General features: G+C 37.7%; 1 pseudogene; it reads left to right on the top strand.

Moving 5' to 3' along the window:
* The first annotated feature begins 2,732 nt into the window (after positions 1-2,732).
* On the top strand, positions 2,733-4,191 carry LOC101286136 (hsc70-interacting protein-like; annotated as a pseudogene).
* The last annotated feature ends 15,414 nt before the right edge of the window (positions 4,192-19,605 follow it).

Raw genomic sequence — 19,605 nt, 5'->3', positions numbered from 1 at the left:
AAAGTCAGGCAATACGACACTGTATGGAAATAACGGAGAAAACATGAGACTTCAGGAAGAATCCAGATAATCCAAAATCTGCTGAACAGGTGTTACAGAAAAGGGAGAACAGAGAAAACGAGGAGAGGGAATCGTCAAGAAGTAATCTGAGAAATTTCTCCTAAACTCAGCATCATTTTCTAGACTAAAAGGGCTCATGAAAAGCTCAGCATGATGGAAGCAAAAAGACCCACACTGTATCACATACCTCTTACGTAACACATCAGATCCTCCTGGCCTCTTGTTTCAATTACTGTTATGGCAACCAGATCTGCCAGGCTCCAACAAGGTTCACATGTGTTTCACCTCAAGCCAGTACTGCATGCCTCTTGACTTCTTCACTGAGGCTTTTCTATTTGCACTAAAGAGTGGGATGTTCCAGAACCCTGTTTGAAGCTCACACAACCTCAACTTTTTCTTACCTGGAAAACCAGTGCTAAAACATATGAAGATATATCATCATGAAATTTTAGAACATTAGGGATTTGAAAAAATCCTAAAAGCTTCTGGAGAGAAAAAGAAATAGATCACATGCAGAAGATCAAATATCACAACAACACTAGAAAGCTAGAAGAAAATGAAGCAAAACTTTCCAAGTTCTGAGGAAAAAAATTTCCTATAACCAGAAGCAGAAAAGGCATTTGATAAAATTCAATACCTATTTATGAAAAAATTCTTAACAAACAAGGAAGTGAAGAAATATTCTTAGTCAAATAAAAAGTATTTATAAAAATATAACCTGCAAAACTACCGATCAAATACGCAGGTAAAATAAGGGCATACAACTTCACAAAAAGCGAACATATAACAAAACAAAACAAAAAAATTTCTCACATATCTTTTCTCAAGTAGTTACCAGAGGATTTGATCCACCAAAAATGAGGTAGTAAACCAAGAAGAAAGAGAACACGGGATACAGGAAAGAGGGAATCTAAACCAATAGACAGGGAAATGTAATCTCTAGGATGATGGTAAAGGGAGATGTCAGGAAAAATGTACAAAGGACTCAGATGACAACAAGACCAAGTAAAAGCAGGTCACAAGGCTCTAGGCTCTAGAAACTTCTTCAATAAGATAGAGCTAGAATACCTGAAGTGTTCAAACATAATAAGAGTGTAAATATACAACTAAAGGAGGTTTTGGAGATAAAAAAACAAGTAAGTTATCAACTCCAGGGAACCAAAAATGTGTGCAATAAATAAAAATAATCATAGTATGTTATATGGTCCAGCTATAAAAAACACTCACAAGCCAAAGTAGTATAAACACAATATTTATCCAACCAAAATTATGGTATAATGATCTTGGGAAGATGGGAAAGTTTTATGTATGGAGTAAAGCTGAAGAATGTTAATAAAGAGCCAATCTCTGTATTCTCCAGTAAAAATTCAACATAAAAAAAAGTCTCAAGAAACAGCAACATAAGCAAAATGGAAGTAAATATGAAAACAATCAACAGAAAGATTTGGAAGTGATTGCCTTTGGGAGTGAGCACTGGGGTCAAGGACAGGGGACGGCTATTGTTTTGTTCTGCTCTATAAAAACATTGGAAAACTGACTCTTTAATCTCTGTGCGTGTATAACCTTGGATAAACATGAAAATTTGGACTTCTGTTTTTAGCCATTAGGAAGAAACAAAGTTTGGACTTACTGTCAGGCCATAATCAACTAGATAGTTGAGCAAAATATATAAAACAATACTCAGATATTAAACAACAGGAAGCACAGGACTGTGACAGCTGAGGTATGGGAAACTAATAAAGGTGAATCCTATGAGTCCTAGGAGTTCTGCCTGGAGGTAATTTCCCAAACTCAATGCAGAAAGAGGGAGCCCCAAAGACTCTAGCAATCTCACTGGGTAGAGGAGACCACTGGAGTCTGAGGGAGCCTGAGCATGCGGGCAAGAGTAATGGAGACAGAAACATAAAAGCCTTCGGAAATATTCACAGGGTCCCCTTTATCGTTTGGCTAAATATCAGTCTGTACATTCATAGGGTGAAATTCTACAGGTGTGCAAAGAACAGCTTCTTAGGGGAGAACAACTGCCAGGGAGCTGCAAGCAGAACAACTCCAGAGTTCACACATCACTGGAAATATTTTGAGTTCACAATAGTCAGGGTAAAAAGTCCTTAGTGAACAGAAAAAGCATTCAGTAGAGACCACGGAAGACTCAACCCTCAGGTGTGGTCTTAGCTAGCCATCAAGTGAAGACTACTCTAGACATGCCTTAATAAAGTCTTTAAAAAATAATCCTTGAAAGAAATTTATCTACCAATAACCTAAATGATTACCAGAACAAAGCTCAATAAACATGTTTTGAAGGACTACAACAAAATTCAGCACTCAAATAACATAAAATTTACAATGTTCAGAATCCAAAAAAAAAAATCACTACACATGTATAAAGAAGAGGAAATATAACCAATAACCAGGAGGAAAATCAGTCTATAGTAACAAATCTAGAAATTACAGAGATGTGGAATTAGTAGGCAGAAACCTTTAAGACAACTATGATCATTATGCTTGAGAATTCAGAGAAAAATGAATACAAAGAGGAGGGAAATAGAAGATATTTAAAAAAAAAAAAAAAGGAACTTCAAAAAATGAAAACTATAGGAGGTTCTAGTCTGTTCTGCCTCGCAGTACCCGCCTCCCTTACGCGGTCACACTAAGCTAGTGCCGGGGCCAGGGATCCGGCCACAGCCTCCGCTGCCGCCCGCCGCCTCCGGACCATGGACCCCCGCAAAGTGAGCGAGCTTCGAGCCTTCGTGAAAATGTGCAAGCAGGACCCAAGCGTTCTGCACACCGAAGAAATGGGCTTCCTGAAGGAGTGGGTGGTGAGCATGGGGGGAAAATACCACCTGCTACTCCTAAAACTAAATTGGAAAAAAATACCAAGGAAGAAAAAACAGATAGTAAGAAGGCGGAGGAAAACATAAAGACAGAGGAACCATCAAGTGAGGAAAGTGATCTAGAAATTGACAATGAAGGTGTGATTGAACCAGACACTGATGCCCCTCAAGAAATGGGAGATGAAAATGTAGAGATAACTGAGGAGATGACTGATCAGGCAAATGATAAAAAAGTGGCTGCCATTGATGCCCTAAATGATGGTGAACTACAGAAAGCCACTGACTTGTTCACAGATGCCATCAAGTTAAATCCTCGTTTGGCCATTCTGTATGCCAAGAGAGCAAGTGTCTTCCTCAAATTACAGACGCCAAATGGTGCCATCCGAGACTGTGACAGAGCTACTGAAATAGATCCTGATTCTGCTCAGCCATACGAGTAGCAAAGGAAAGCACACAGACTTTTGGGCCATTGGGAAGAAGCTGCCCATGATCTTGCCCTTGCCTGTAAGCTGGATTATGATGAAGATGCTAGTGCAATGCCGAAAGAAGTTCAACCAAGGGCCCAGAAAATTGCTGAACATCGGAGAAACTATGAGCGAAAACGTGGAGAGAGAGAGAGAGATCAAAGAAAGAACAGAAAGGGTCAAGAAGGCTCAGGAAGAACATGCGAGAGCCCAGAAGGAAGAAGCAGCCAGACAGTCAGGGGCTCAGTATGGCTCTTTTCCAGGTGGCTTTCCTGGCGGAATGCCTGGTAATTTTCCTGGAGGAATGCTTGGAATGGGAGGGGGCATGCCTGGAATGGCAGGAATGCCTGGGCTCAGTGAAATTCTTAGTGATCCAGAGGTTCTTTTTTGTTTGTTTGTTTGTTTTTGCGGTACGCGGGCCTCTCACCGCTGTGGCCTCTCCCGTTGCGGAGCACAGGCTCCGAACGCGCAGGCCCAGTGGCCATGGCTCATACGCCCAGCCTTTCCACGGCATGTGGGATCTTCCCGGACCGGGGCACGAACCCGTGTCCCCTGCATCAGCAGGCAGACTCTCAACCACTGCGCCACCAGGGAAGCCCGATCCAGAGGTTCTTATAGCCATGCAGGATCCAGAAGTTATGGTGGCCTTCCAGGATGTGGCTCAGAACCCAGCAAGTATGTCAAAACATCAGAGCAACCCAAAGGTTATGAATCTCATCAGTAAATTGTCGGCCAAATTTGGAGGTCAAGCATAGTGCCCTTCTGACAAATAAAGCCCCTGCTGAAGGAAACGCAACTTAGATCACCTAATGGATGTCGCAATACAAACCAGTGTACCTCTGACTTTGTCATGAAGAAAGCGGGGGTGCTATGAAGATAAACCCTACCCCTCTGCCCCAGATGCAGCTGAAACATTTTACAGTGGTTTGCCATTAGGGTATTCATTCAGATAATGTTTTCTTACTAGAAATTAAAAATTTTAAACAATTTTTAAACCTTAAAAATATTTAAAACAAATTAAAAGGGTGTGTTAATCCCTACATTTTTCTTTACTAATCATTTTGGTTTCTTCCTTTGAATTAATTAGGCAAGGAAGATACTTCAGTATGGAAGATTTACTGTTCAAGTTTGAGTGAAATAAAGATTTATTAGTGGGAGGCAAATGTAACATTTAAATAAAGTTTGAGTTGAATATATGGTCACTGAGGTATTTTGATTTGTCTTTTTAATTGCTTTATTATTATTAATGATTTACTTCCATGAAACTACTGGAACCACCAGTATTGCAGTAGGATCTGGGTTAGGGACTGGAAATACTTGTCAGGGCTGCAGTAATCTTAACTACATTTTACATAATGTGTACCCTTGTGCAGATGCATTTAAATCTTACACTGTGGTGACGGGATGATTTTTATACTGCTGCAGTAAAATTGGATTATTTAGCTCTGTTTTTGTCCAATATCTAAAATAAATGTTTCATATTTCCACATAGGGGAAATAAGGGAATACTTTTCTTTTTGTATTTCTATGTTTAAAATGTTCTTTTCAGATCAGAAAATGCCCAACTCTTTGTTTTTCTACTTGTTTTCACATTTTTTCCCTCTTACTCTTCTTGGGCTAAAGAAGAGCTTTTTCACTAGCATCATCACTGCTATCATCACTCACAGCATAATTATGCAAGCATATTTAATGATGGGCTTAATTTAATATGTAATACAAATAGTGGCTATGTAGGGTAATACCCATAATAGCTGTAGTTTCTTACTTGGCCAAGAGACTTCATATTTAAGTGTTAGATTTCCTCTTTGGTGAAATCTTAAAACATACCAATAGATGTTGGAAGAAGGGATTCCCTTTGGTGTTTGGTCTCCTACTTAGGAAATACCTATTGCAGTTAGAGTTTATCTTGTAGTATTAATTTTTGGAGAAGTTTGAATTAATTGATACACAAAGAGGGGAATCTAAATTCCTAATCCAGCATGAACTAAAAAAATTGATGAGATTCATGGTGGTTCTTCATTGTGGAGTTGTCAGCATTGTGAAAGATGCATTGTTCCATTCAGCTCTTAAATACTGCAGCCATGTCTCCACCTCTCGTCATTCCTTCCCTCTCCTCCAAGGATAAAGAAAATGATAAATTTTCTGTTGTACATCCAATTCTTCTATTAAACGAGGCTAAGTCTAGGCACTGTACCAGGAATTGCTAGGTTTCTACTTATTATCTTTCAATGTAAAGTGCTAGTTTAAAAGCAATTTCAAGGGATGAGACCCTCTGTACTTTGCTTATTTGAAGAATCAATGGTAGGAGCAGTGAAATAAATTCCATGGAATACATTTCTGAAATCATAAGTAAGTTGATTCAAGTTTTTACCCTTTGCTGTACACAAGCAGATAGAAATGCATCTGTTAAGTGAGAAAAAGCTGTATGCTGATTGAGCATGCTTTTTAAACCCTTTAAAAATACTCAGCATATAAACTTGAGTTTGAGCTTGCTGGTGTTCTTTTTGTTAATATGTGTTCTCCTTTCTCAAAATTTTCAGTGTGTGCTGTAATTCAGAACCAGCTGCTTCTGGATTTTTCATTTGATTTACACATTACCTAAGTACGTTCTAACATTGCACATATTACCGTAAGTGGGTAAAAGTAAAACTGGTCTGAAAATGTATCCTGTGCTTTTTATACTTTTAAGTTAATACAAAGTACATCTTCATTTTTGTAGAAACTTAACATCATTTCTAAACCAGACATGTTCTTTTCTTGTGCCAATAATGCTACAAGAAGGAAAAGTAAAGGACGTTTTTACTGCTAAAAAAAAACCACTATAACATCTAAAATAAAAACTTTGCTGGATAGAATTAATGGCAGATTAGAAACTGGAAAAAAAAAGAAAATATAGTGGACTTAAAGAAAATGCAATATAAATTCTCCAAAATGAAGCATAGAGAGGAAGACAAGAAGAAGAAGAAGAAGAAGGGTCTAACATGACATACATGTGATTGGAATCCCAGGAAGAGAGAAAACAAAAAACAAGGGGGTGGGGCTTCCCTGGTGGCACAGTGGTTAAGAGTCCGCCTGCCGATGCAGGGAACGCGGGTTCGTGCCCTGGTCCGGGAGGATCCCACGTGCCGTGGAGCAGCTGGGCACGTGGGCCGTGGCTGCTGAGCCTGTGCGTCCAGAGCCTGTGCTCCGCAACAGGAGAGGCCACAACCGTGAGAGGCCCACATACCACAAAAAAAACAAAAACAAAAATAAGGGGGTGGGGGTGGGGGCAGAGACATGTGAATATGTAATGGCCAAACGTTTTTCCAAATGTGAAGAAGACTATAAACCAAGACTCAAGAAGCTTGATGATCCCCAAGCAGGACAAGTATAAGGAAAACCACAGCACATCATAATCAAATTGCTTAAAAAAGAACAGTGATAAAGGGGAAACCATTACCCAGAGAAAAAAGTGATTATGTAAAGAGGAACAAAGATAAAAAATTACAGCAAGTTTTTTATCAAAACCTATGAAATTGAGAAAACAATATAACAATATTTAAGTTCTGGGGGAAAATGTCAATCGAAACTTCTATACCCAGAGAAAGTATCTTTCAAAAATGAAACACTTTCATATGTGTGTGTGAAGGCATTCCAGAAGAACAAGAAAAAAATTATATCAGCTGACAACTTAAATAAGGAGGACCAAAAATGGTAAATGGATAAATAGAAAAAATATTATTTTCTCACTAAAAAAGTTTTAAAGATAGCTAACTGTTTAAAGTAATAATGAAAACAATGCATTTGAAGGCTTACAATGAAAAATGTTTAACAATTATGCCACAAAAGAGAGAAGAAAGGAGATAAGTTATACAGTTCTAAAGTTCTTATGTTATATGTGAAGTTTTGTGATTTAGTTTGAAGACAGGCTGTATTAAGTTTAAAATGCGTATTGTAAAGCTTAGAGCAAACACTTTAAGAGACAAAACACATGGGTATAGCTAATTAATCAGTAGTGGGAAATAAGATGAAAGACAATAAGGAATTAATTGAAAAGAAGGTAGAAAATGAGAAATAAAGAACAGAGAGGACAAAAAATCAAATTGCAAAATATTAGATTTAACCTCAAATGTATCAATAAATACACTAAATGTAAATAGTTTAAACTCTACGATTAAATGTCAGAGATTGTTGGGCTGGATAAAATAAAGCAATATTCAACTATAGGCAGTTCTCAACAAATTATCTTAAATATAAAGACATCAGTGGGTTTAAAAAAAAAGCATGGAAAAGGTATATATTGCAAATAGTAACCAAAACAAAGCTGGAATGGCTAAATTAAAACCAGACAATGTAGACTTCAAGACAAGGATCATTGCAAAGGGTAAAGAGGTTTCTTTCATAATGATAAAGGGATCAATATTTCAAGGATATAGAATAATCTTAAATGTGCATACACAAAGCTTCAGAATATATGAAGCAAAAACTGAAAGAAATGAAAGGAGAAATTTAAAAACTCACAATTACAATTAGAAACTAAAAACTCCTCTCTGAGAATATGCAGATATAAAATATTTCAAAAACACCATCAAGCAAATTAACCAATTGACATGAATAAAACACTTTACCAAAAACTACAGAATACACATTCTTCTTATGTGCACATAGTTGATTCACCATTGTAGACCATATGCTGGGCAATAAAATGAATTTCAATACATTTAAAAATGATTGAAATCATACAAAGTATGTTCTCTGAACAAAATGGTATTAAATTAGAAATCAATAATTAAAATTCCCAAATATTTGGAAATCACACAATCCATTTATAAGTTTAAGGAGAAATCATAAGAGAAATTAGAAAATATTTTGAATGAATAAAAATACACATATCAATATTTGTGGGATGCAGTAGTATTTAGAGGTATGCTGTCCAATATGGTTGCCACTGGCTACATATAACCATTTACATTTTAATTTTAATTATTTAAAATCAATAAAATAAAAATTCATTTTCTTGGTCACACTAGCCACATTTCAAGCACTAAATAACCACATGAGGCTAGTGACCATCTTATTAAATAGTACAGAGAACAGTACCACCAACACAGAAATGTCTATTGGCCAGCACTGTCTTAGAGAAAATAATCAATCATTAAACGATTATTTTGGAGGAAAAAATGTCTGAAATCAATTATCTAAACTTATCCTTTAAGAAACTAGAAAAAGTACAGCAAACGAAACCCAAGGTAAGCAGAAAGAAGGAAATAATAGAGTGGAAATCAATGAAATAGAAAACAAACAACAAAAAATCTCAATGAAATGAAAAGCTGGTACTTTGAAATAATCAATAAAATTGATAAACTTGAGGGTAAACAGAACAAGTAAAAGGAGAGCAGACACAGCTTACCAACATCAGAAATGAAAGGGGATTTTACTATAGATTCTTTAAAAGGGAACATTATGAACAAATTTATGCCAATAGATTTGACAAATTAGAGGAAATGAAAAAATTCCTTGAAAGGCACAAATTTCCAAAACCAACTCAAGAAGAAATAGAAAAAACTTTAAATAGCCTTATATCAGTTTAAAAAATTGAATTCCAATTTAAAACCTCTCCAAACAGAAAATATTATCAAATTGAATCCAGCAATATATCAATGGGGTAACATACCATGACCAAGTGGTATTATTGCGCAAACTCATTTTAGAAATGCATAACATTTTAAACATCAATTGATATAAATCATATTAACAGAATAAAAGAAAAAAACCATATAATCGTATCAGTAGATGTAAAAATAAGCATTTGAAAAATATTAATACCAATAAAAATTCAGCAATCTAGGAATAGAAACTTTTAAGCCAAATGAAAGGCATTTGCAAACAACCTACAGCTAACTTAATGGTAAGAGATTAACTGTTTTTCCTCTAAGATGGGGAATAGGACAGGATATCACTCTTACTAGTTCTCTTCAATTGTTGTATGAGAGGTCCTAGCCAGTGCAATAAAACAAACAAATAAACAAGAGCATACATATAAGAAAAGAAAAAGTAAAACTGTCTTTATTTACAGATAATATCATTGTCTATGTACACATACTAAGAAATCCACATTAAAAAAATCTCCTACAAGTAATAAGTGAGTTTAGCAAGGTCTCAGGAAACAGTATTAATATACAAAATCAACTATATTTCTTTATTCTAGCAATAAACAATTAGGATGTGAAATTCTAAAAAAAATTAAACATTTAAAATAACATACAAAACATTGGAGTAAATTTTTCAAAAGATATGCAAGATATCTAAACTAAAAACTAAATTATCTCACTAAAAGAAATTAATAAGATCTAACTAAATGAACAGATACATTATGCCTGATAGGAAGACAGTATTTTTAAGCTGCCAGTTTTCCCAAAATAGATTCAATGAAATCCCAGTGAAAATCAGAGCAGGCATTTTTGTAGACACTGACAAGCAGATTCTAAAACTCACGTGGAAATGTGAGGGACCTAAAGTAGCCAAAAGACTATACTGTAAAAAGGAAAACAGTTTGAGGTCATACACACATCTTATTTTAAGACACTAAAAAGCCATGATAAGAGAGTTTGCTGCTGGCATACAGATAGACATATAGATTATGGAACAGAAATAGACTACAGAAATAACTATATTTATATATATATGTGTGTGTGTGTATATATATATATGTATATATATATACAGTCATACAATTTTGGACAAAGGTGACAAGTAATTCAATGGAGAAAAAAGTTTCAACAAATGGTACTAGATCTGGGTATCTATATGCAAAAAAAAAATGAGACTTGTACCTTATATCACAGTAAAATAAAGTAAATTGAAATGGACTATCGGCCTAAATGTGAAACCTAAAAAATGTAAAACCTATACCACTTCTAGGGGAATATATATGAGAAAGTCTTTGCCATCTTGAAGTAAACAAAGATTTTATAACTCGGCCACAAAAAGCATGATAAAAAAATTAATAAATTGGTCTTCATCAAATTTAAAACTTCTCTTTGAAAAAATGATCTAAAGAAAAATGATAAGATGACAAAAATTGGGAGAAAATATTCACAATACATATATCTAAGAAATAATTTACATTGAAAATACATGCCAAAATTATAAAACTCAGTAATAAGAAAAAACCAATTAAAACTGGCAAAATACTTTAACAAAACCATCACAAAAAACATACAAGAGCCATTAAAGGGTGAAACATTATTAGTCACCAGGGAAATGCAAATTAAATCACAACAAGACACTTTCACTTCACACCTACTAGGATAGGTAAATTAAAAAAGACTGAGAATGGCAAGTGCTGGAGAGAATGTGGGGCAACTGAAACTTGCATACTTTTTTTAGGTGGAATGCAACATGATATTGGCATTTTCTTATAAAGGTACACTTAACATATGATACACTTAACATGATTCAGCAATTCTACTGCAGAAGAAATGACGACATATATCCACACAAAGACTTGTACATAAGTGTTTACGGTAGATTTATTCATAATGGCCAACAACCAAATGCCCAACATCTGGTAAATGGAGAAACAAATTGTAATACCTTCATAAATAGACTACTGCACAGCAATGAAAAGGATGAAACTATGGTGCACACACAACATGGATAGTCTCAGAGACATTATGTTGAGAGGAAAAAAAAAACCAGAAAAGAATACACACTGTAGGATTACATTCATATGAAACTCCAGAAAAGACAAATCCAATCTACGGTGACAGAAAGTAGATCAATGGTTACCTATGCTGGGATTGTGAGGTGAGGGTTGACTAGGAAAAGGTACAAGGCTACCTTTTCTGATGATGGAAATGCTCTATAACTTCATTGTGATGGTGGATCCACATGTATATACACTTTTCAAAACTCATCACCAGCACAGTTAAAATGTATGCATTTCATTGTATGTAAAATGGACCTCAACAACATTGATTAAAGGACTAAGTTAAAATTGAAAGGGTGTGACAAGTGGAGAGACAGAAAAGGAAGATGAAAAGCAATGTGTGAAATAAGAGGAAAAAATATGAGTGGGTTAGGAAAAGGAAGAGGAAAAAGTAAATTGAAGAAAACAAAGGGGTAAAATGGAGGCGGTCTCAAATTAACTCTTATAGCATTCACTTCTATGGGTTTGGCCCTTTACTCTTTCCCTAAATCCTCATAACACCTTGCATGTTAAAGATAATTACCCTCATTTCATTGATATGGAAACTGAGACCCTGATAGTTCAAATGTTTTTCCATATTTTCACATTGGCTCCCAAACTGTGTCTACTGTATGTTACTAACATCCTTTGGAAGTCAGTTTTCATTGGGTGGGTTCTCCAGATGCCGAGATGGAGTTTGCATACAGAGTATTTATCAGGGATCATCCTCTGTGAGAGGCAAGAGGAAGAAGTAGGACTGGGCAGAGGGAGAAGTCAAACTATAGTGCAGGCTCAACAAAGCCTCTGCCAGCACTGGGGGAACACTGAAGAGTATATGGACCCTCAGAGTCTGCCATGTGGCGTTTGCTGTCATGCAGGTCTGTGGGAGGACACCGACCTTTCACTGAAGTGATTCCAAGACAAGAAAGGAAGGTAAAAGGAATTCTATTAATGACTATAATAACAAAAACAGTAGTGAATATGTTTTATGTGCTAGGCATGGTCCAAAGCATGTTTTAACTCATTTAAAACTCACAACAACCCTCCCAGGTACATACCATTTTTAATCTCCACTTGATATTTAAAAACTGAGGCAGAGAGAGATTTAGTGTCTAGTCTCAGGCTATACAGTAGAAAGTAGAGATACGAGGACAGGGTTCCATAGTCTGTCCTCAGACTGTGCTCTCCCAGAGTCAAAAAGACACTCAGCCCTTTTCAGCAACATACTCTAGATATACTTGATCAAGTGCTACCTGGAGTCTCACAGCTCCTCAAAGAAAAGCCTCTTATCGATAGCCTCAGGTTGCTCTTCCATCTGAAACAAGAACCTTCTAATTAAATACATCTTTCTCCTCAGGCAATTGGCTCTGAGCCACTTGGCCTTGAAGCCAACATCTTTGCACACAGGAGCCTCCTACAGAAAGGCTTTCAAAAGTGAGGGAAAAGTTCTAACTAAAGCAAAGAGCCACCTTGAGGAAAACCAGAGTGAATTTACTTTTAATTTGAAATGAAGGGGTTTTGGGTGCTGATACTCTGCCTCCACCAGGCCCAGATTGGTCTGCAATACAATCTGACTCTTGAATACTTAAAAATAGAGATAATTGAACGCCCCACGCTGTGATGTGAGGCCTTTAAATTCAGTGCTGAATTCAGTGGTGGGAGTGCTGATTTGCATTAACTTAGTCATGCCCACCTCATCAACTTAGGTAACTGATGTTAGGTCCCTAGAGTTTCCTAGGAACGCTTAGGTTCCTAGGAACACACTAGACCAGAAATCAGACTTAGATTTTATTCCTAGTTCTGCATTTAAGTAGTTCTGTGACCTTAGACAACTCACTCAGGTTTTTGGGTTTCAATTCCTTCATCCACAGACTTTGGGGCTTGGATTGAATAATTGTTAATTCTGCAATTCTCAGAGATCAAACAGGGAACTTAAAGAAGGCTTGAGTATAGGAGCTAAAAGGCTTTAATTGGAAAACTGTCCTTCCATAAAACATTTATCTGGGGCTCACTTCATAACTACAGGGGCACAGTCCCTTCTTTTACCCCACAATAAGCCTCTTAAAGCAAACAGAGTCCTCAACATTCTTATGTTGAGATAAATGAGGTAACAGACAAGCCCTATAGAGGAGTCAACACATTGTCAAGAAGCAGCATGATTTGTGGGAAGAGTGAGAATTGGTAGAGCATTCTAGCAGAGCTCTGCCATAACTTACCTTACCTTCCTCATTGTTAGACAGGCTTCACGATAACTGTGTCCTCCCAGTAGAAAGGATCAGAGAACAAAAAGAAAGAAGGAAAAAAAGAACTCTTAGGGAGTAAATTTTGCCTATAAAATGATTTGAGCTCAAGAACAAAGAAAAAAGTGTTTGCTTCAATAAGCGTGTAGGATGTATTTTGAATTCACTAGGTTTCGTTCACCTAAACAGAAGGAATGTATAGAGCATGGCTACCTTCAACTCCAAAGAAAATTAAAGGGATAAAAGGGAAAACTGGACCGGGTCTTCTATAGACCAGCTTCCCCATTTTACTGTTAGGGAAATTGATGGCCAGAGAGAGAAAGTGACTTGTCCAGATTTATGCAGAAAATTAGCTACAGGTCTATTACTAGGACATGAATCTACATTCATTTATTTATTCAACAAATATTTATTGGCCCCTAGATGGGAAAGACCCTATCCCACTCTTGTGGGGAGGCAATCAAAAATCTCATACATAAATGTAGGATTAGAACTGTGACAAGTGACCCAAAATGAGGCACACAATGCTATGAGAACATATAATAGAATCTGGCCTGTCCACAGACCCAAGAAACTCTTCTTTGAGGTTTAAGCAGGCAAAGAGGGAGGAAAGGAAAGTGTATTCCTAACAGACACAATAGCATGAATAAAAGGCCCTGGTGCAGAAGGAAACATGGCATGCTTTAGAAGTTTAGAAAAACAAAAAGCTGAAGCACAGAGAAGGGTGGGAAGGATGGCAAGAGAGAAGACTGGAGGGGGACTTTGAAGGTAGACCATGAAGCTAGGAAGGTCATGTTCATTTATTCATTCATTTACTTATTCATTCTTATATCCCTGATTTATTCATTCAACAATATTTTTGAGCATCCATCAAGAAACAAGTATTGTCCTGAGCACCGAAGTTTGAACAATGAACATAATAAAGTCCCTGCCATCATGTGGGTTACATGGGGAGAGAGACAAAGATAATAAATAAATTAATTAAAATATAATGTGTCAGGTGGTAACAGGTGCCATGAGAATAAATGAAGCAGGGAACAAATAATGGTGGTGTGAAGTGCTATTTGACAAACGGTGACAAGGGAAGATTTCTTTTTTTGTTAAGATAAATTTTTAGCCAAAGGTAGAAGTAAAGGAGAGAACCATTTAGCTCTAAGAAGAAAGAGTGTTCCAAGTAGAGGAAATGGCTCAGGCAAAGGTCCTGAGGTAAGAACATACTTAGAATATTTAAAACAGCAGAGAAGCCAGTGTTCCTGGAACACAGACAGGAAAGGGAAGAGTGAGGATCTGAGAAGAGATCTTAGAGGAGCAGGTTATAGGGTCTTGGAACTGAAGTAAACTGCTTGACTTTGACTCTAAATGGAATGGGAAGTCCTTGGAGCATTTTGAACATAATAATATGATACGACTTATGTTTTAGAAGGATCACCCTGGCAGCTCTGTGGACATAGACTGTAAGAGTGTAAGGGTAAAAAAGAGAGAGAACAGTTGGCAATCTAGATTAATAATCCAGGTTAAACATGATGGTGGCTTTGATGGCGGTGGTAGTAGGAATGGCGAGGAGAGGTCAGATTCTGGATGTGTTTCAAAGATGGAGACTACGTGATATACAAGTAAATTGGATGAAGGGTGTTAGACAAAGAAAATGAGTCAAGGATAACTCCAAGGGCTTGACCTGAACCACAGGCTGAATGGAGTTGCCATTCACTGAAGAAGGGGAGGCCACCAGGCATTTTAAGTTGGGGAGGGGGGAACAGCCTGATCACACTTGTGGGTCCCAAAGATCACTCAGGCTGCAGTACAGAGAATGCGTTGGAGATGACCAAGGGTGGATCTGAGGCACCTAGATAGGAGGCTAAATAGGTAGTGCAGACAAGAGAGTCATTAGTGGACCGTCCATGAAATTTTTTTGCTATTTTAACAGCTTAATTTAGTAGTTATAGATGTAAACTTACGAATACTAGAAAAAATAAAACACACCAACCCTGTGACTTCAGAAAATTGCTAGGAACAGAGAAATATAGTACCTTAAGTTTGATCTAAGAAATAGACTTAGTAAATAATGGGATAGTTGGTACTTGGAAATGGAAAAAAAATGTGATAGCGGTATTCAGACACTAAAGTTTGAGGAAAATAGACTATATTACACTGCCAGTTTGATAAGCCTCACTGGTTAAGTGAGGTTTTTTTGGAGTGAGTCATACTTTGGGGTATACAACCAGCACATAAGCTAAATCATCCCACACTGTCTTGGGAAATTTCCTTTACTTGAACTGCAGCCATGCTTATTCGGTGTGACTCAGTCACCTGGGTATGGCAAACGGGACCAGGAAGGAACCAATGAGATGCTCTCTTCTGGAATTCAGATTTATGATAATGACAGCAAGCTAGTTTCTGTGGATACACTGAATGAGAATCTGTAAACCCAGGAGCTGGGGGTGGTTGTTGTCTGTTCTGTGGTCTGGAGAGGCAAAGGAAGCTGGCCACAAAGAGAAATAAGAAGGAAGCAGATACATAGAGATGGTGAGATAAGAGACAGAGAGGACTGAAAGATTTTCAGTATCTCATTCTTGTCTTCTCCTGAGGCCCAGTAGCCTTTCTGTATTGGATGCCTGAGACATTCTTTTACAGTGATAATAAGTACAACTTTTAAATTTAGCTCTTTCAATAATTTTTCATACTTGCTACCGAAGTGTTATACCTAACGGCTATTTCCACAATTTAGAAACAGAGGATAGAAGCTTTTTCTTTAGAATAAAGAACCACCTAGGGAACTCCTGGAGTTCCTGTATTCAAACTCATCATTCCAACAAAAAGAAAGTTCTAAGTTGTCCAGTTTGGGGATAGAGGATTCACATGGCTTTGAACTAGCTTACAAAACCAGTAAAAAAAAAAAAAAAAAGAGTCTAACAGACAGAAGTAAGCCAACATTGGTTGAGAGAGAAATTAAGAGACGATGCCACAGTAATTCCATTTAGGAAGAAGAAAGAATGAGAGAACCGTAGAAAGAAATCAGTGATGAGGTTTCAAAGAAATTATTGTAAAAGAGAAATTTTATCAAAATAAAAGTTATTTGCAAACATTGAAAAATATCAGAAGACTTCACAAAAAATCACTGTTCGAATTTCCACACTGTATGAGAGTAAGGGAAATCATATCAAATTGAGAAGTCTATTCCCAGATGAAGCAATCTTTTGATATTTTTGCTTAAAAAAACGCTATAAAGCATTGTACTAGATTCCCTCACCTCATCCCTAACACTACTTTATCCTCCTCTGCTATGACCACTTTCTCTCTTCTCCCCAAAAATCTCAAAAGGAAAAAACGTGTGGCTGACAGAAACATAATAGAGCCCAGCAGAATATAAGAAATTGCATACAGAGAGAAGATCAAGATGCTGGAGCAGAAAGACGTGGACCTGACCTCCCCCGACAAGCACCTAAAAATTACATCTACATATGGAACAATTCTCACTGAAAACTGACTGGAAATTGGCAGATAGATTCCTGTACAACCAAGGTTGTGAGAAAGATCCACATGCAATCTGGGAGGAAGGGAAGAGAAGTGATCAGGTCAGGCAGGACCTGTGACCCTGGGTGGAGACTCCGAGGAAAAGGGAAATTACACAGGTGGAGATCCTCCCTGAGGAGTGAGTGGTTCAAGCCACATACTGGGCATCCCAGTCCTGGGGTCTGACACAGGGAAGACAAGCCCCCTTGGCTGGTGGGACTAACAGCAGGCTGTGGGAAACCTGGACTCCACTCCTGAGGAGCACACTTACTTGCTCCCGAAGCAGGGCAGAGAGGACGGATTGAAGACTGTCCGGGAGGCTGGCCACTTTCCTGGGACTGCCCTGGTGTGCACGCCAGCCTGAGCCAAGCAAATGCTCCAGCCTCACTTGCTTCACGATGCAGCTCCACGCTGGTGTGAAGGCTCAGCTGTGAGACGCAGAGGCAGCTCAAACCCAAAGCCATGTCTGAGTAGGGAGAGGCAGTCTTTACTGGTGCTTACACAGGTAGCAGGCCACAAGCAGCCCTGATCTCCGTCTGTGGGCAGACCACCACAGCTTGCACTCCAGCTTACCCTGAGAGCCCACACAGGCCTTGCCTGCCCTATAGTGCAGCTCCAAACCAGGGCAGGGGTGGCAGAGGCTGAAAGGAGAGCTCAGCTGTGAGTGACAAAGAAGGCTTGGACCCAAAGCAACGTCTGAGCAAGGCAGGGGCGGCCTTTACTGGTGCTTACACAGGCAGCACATTAGAACCACTGTGGGTCTCTGACCCCAGCTGGACCACCAGTCTGCACCCCAACCCATGCTAAGCACACACACTGGCCCCTCTTGCTCTGGGGCGATGGTGTCGGTGCTGGGAGTGAGGACAACACACATTTAAAGGGAACTGAGCCAGTTCAGAACTGACCCTCAGGGCTTCTGCCCCAGCAACCTGGGACCCAATCCCACCCTCAGTAGGGCAGTGATGGCCACTGAGCAGAGGCGAAGCCTCACCTCACACCTGGTTCTGGCCTTAGTCCCTCCATCTCCAGCCCTACCTCCTACCAAGGTGATAGATGCCAGCACACCCTGAGGAAAGATGTGACTTGTGTCAAATCCAGCTCTCCTATCAAAGTCACTGGGCACACACAGACTGAATAGGGACACATTCACATAAGGACACAACTTCAACACTGCAATGGTAACTGTTTCACCTAATTTCATGGAGACAGGGAAAGTTAAGCAAAATGAGAAGAATGAGGAGTTTGTCTCAACTGAAAGAGCAAAAGGGCAAAAAATCCTGAAAGAACAAATAATGAAACAGAAATAAACAATTTACCAGATAAAAAATTCAAAACATTTGTAATAAGAATGCTAACTTAATTAGGGAAAATAATAGCTTAATATGGTGAGAATTTTGACAAAGAACTAGAAAATATAAAAACGAACCAGTTAGAACTGAAGAATACAATAACTGAAATGAAAAACACACTGGAAGGAATTAACAGCAGACTAGGGGATACAGAAGAACTTGTAAGTGATCTGGAAGAAAGGATAATGGAAATCAACCAATCAGAACAGCCAAAAGAAAAACAAATTTAAAAAATGAAAATAGTTTAAGGGATATATGGGACAACAGCAACTATACCAATATTCACACTAAAGGGGTCCCAGAAAGAGAAGAGAGAGAGAAGGCAATCAAAAATATATTTGATAAAATTATGGTTGAAAACTTCCCAAACCTAAAAAGGGAAACAGATATCCAGGTACAGGAAACACAGAGGATCCCAAACAAGATGAATCCAAACAGACTCACACCAAGACATATCATAATTAAAATGGCAAAATTTAGTCAAAGGAAAGAGAGAAGTCTAAAGGCAGCAAGAGAAAAACAAAGAGGCATATACAAGGAAATTCCCATAAGGCTATCAGCTGATTTCTCTGCAGAAACTGTAGGCCAGAAGAGAGTGGCATGAATATATCCAAAGTGCTGAAAGGGAAAATCCTGCAACCTAGGATACTCTACCCAGCAAGAGTACCATTTAGAATTGAAAGAAAAGTACCACATGATCCAGCAATCCCACTTCTTGGCATATATCCAGAAAAGATGAAAACTCTAATTTGAAAAGATATATGCACCTCAGTGTTCATAGCACCACTATTTACAATAGCTACACTTGGAAACAACCCAAGTGTCCATCAACAGACAACTGATTTAAGAAGATGTGATAGATACACAATGCAATATTACTCAGCCATAAAACAGAATGAAATATTGCCATTTGCAGCAACATGGATGGACCTAGAGACTATCCTACTAAGTGAAGTAAGTCAGATAGAGAAAGACAACTATTATATGATATCACTTATATGTGGAATCTAAAATATAATACAAATGAATCTATATACAAAACAGAAACAGATTCTCAGACACAGAAAACAAACTTATGGTTACCAAAGGGGAAAGGGGGGAGGGATAAATTAGGAATATGGGATTAACAGATACAAAGGACTATTCATAAAATATATAAGCAACAAGGATTTACTGTATAGGACAGGGAATTATATTCAATACCTTGCAATAACCTATAATGGAAAATAATCTGAAAAAATACATAACTGAATCACTTTGCTGTACCCCTGAAACTAACACAATATATCAACTATACTTCAATAAAAAAATAAAAAATAGAATTGAAGGAGAGAGAATTTCTCAGACAGGCAAAAATTAAGTGTTCATCAATATTAAACCTACCCTAAAGGAAATGTTAAAGGGTCTTCTCTAAGTGGAAAAGAAAAGACTATAACAAGAAGTAAGAATTTATAGGAAAGGAAAAATCCCATTAGTAACGGC

The sequence above is a fragment of the Orcinus orca genome, chromosome 7 (assembly GCF_937001465.1).
Source record: "Orcinus orca chromosome 7, mOrcOrc1.1, whole genome shotgun sequence".
NCBI classification, from domain to species: Eukaryota; Metazoa; Chordata; class Mammalia; order Artiodactyla; family Delphinidae; genus Orcinus; species Orcinus orca.
Note: the sequence above shows the minus strand (reverse complement) of the source record. Positions and strands in the feature narration are given on the sequence as shown.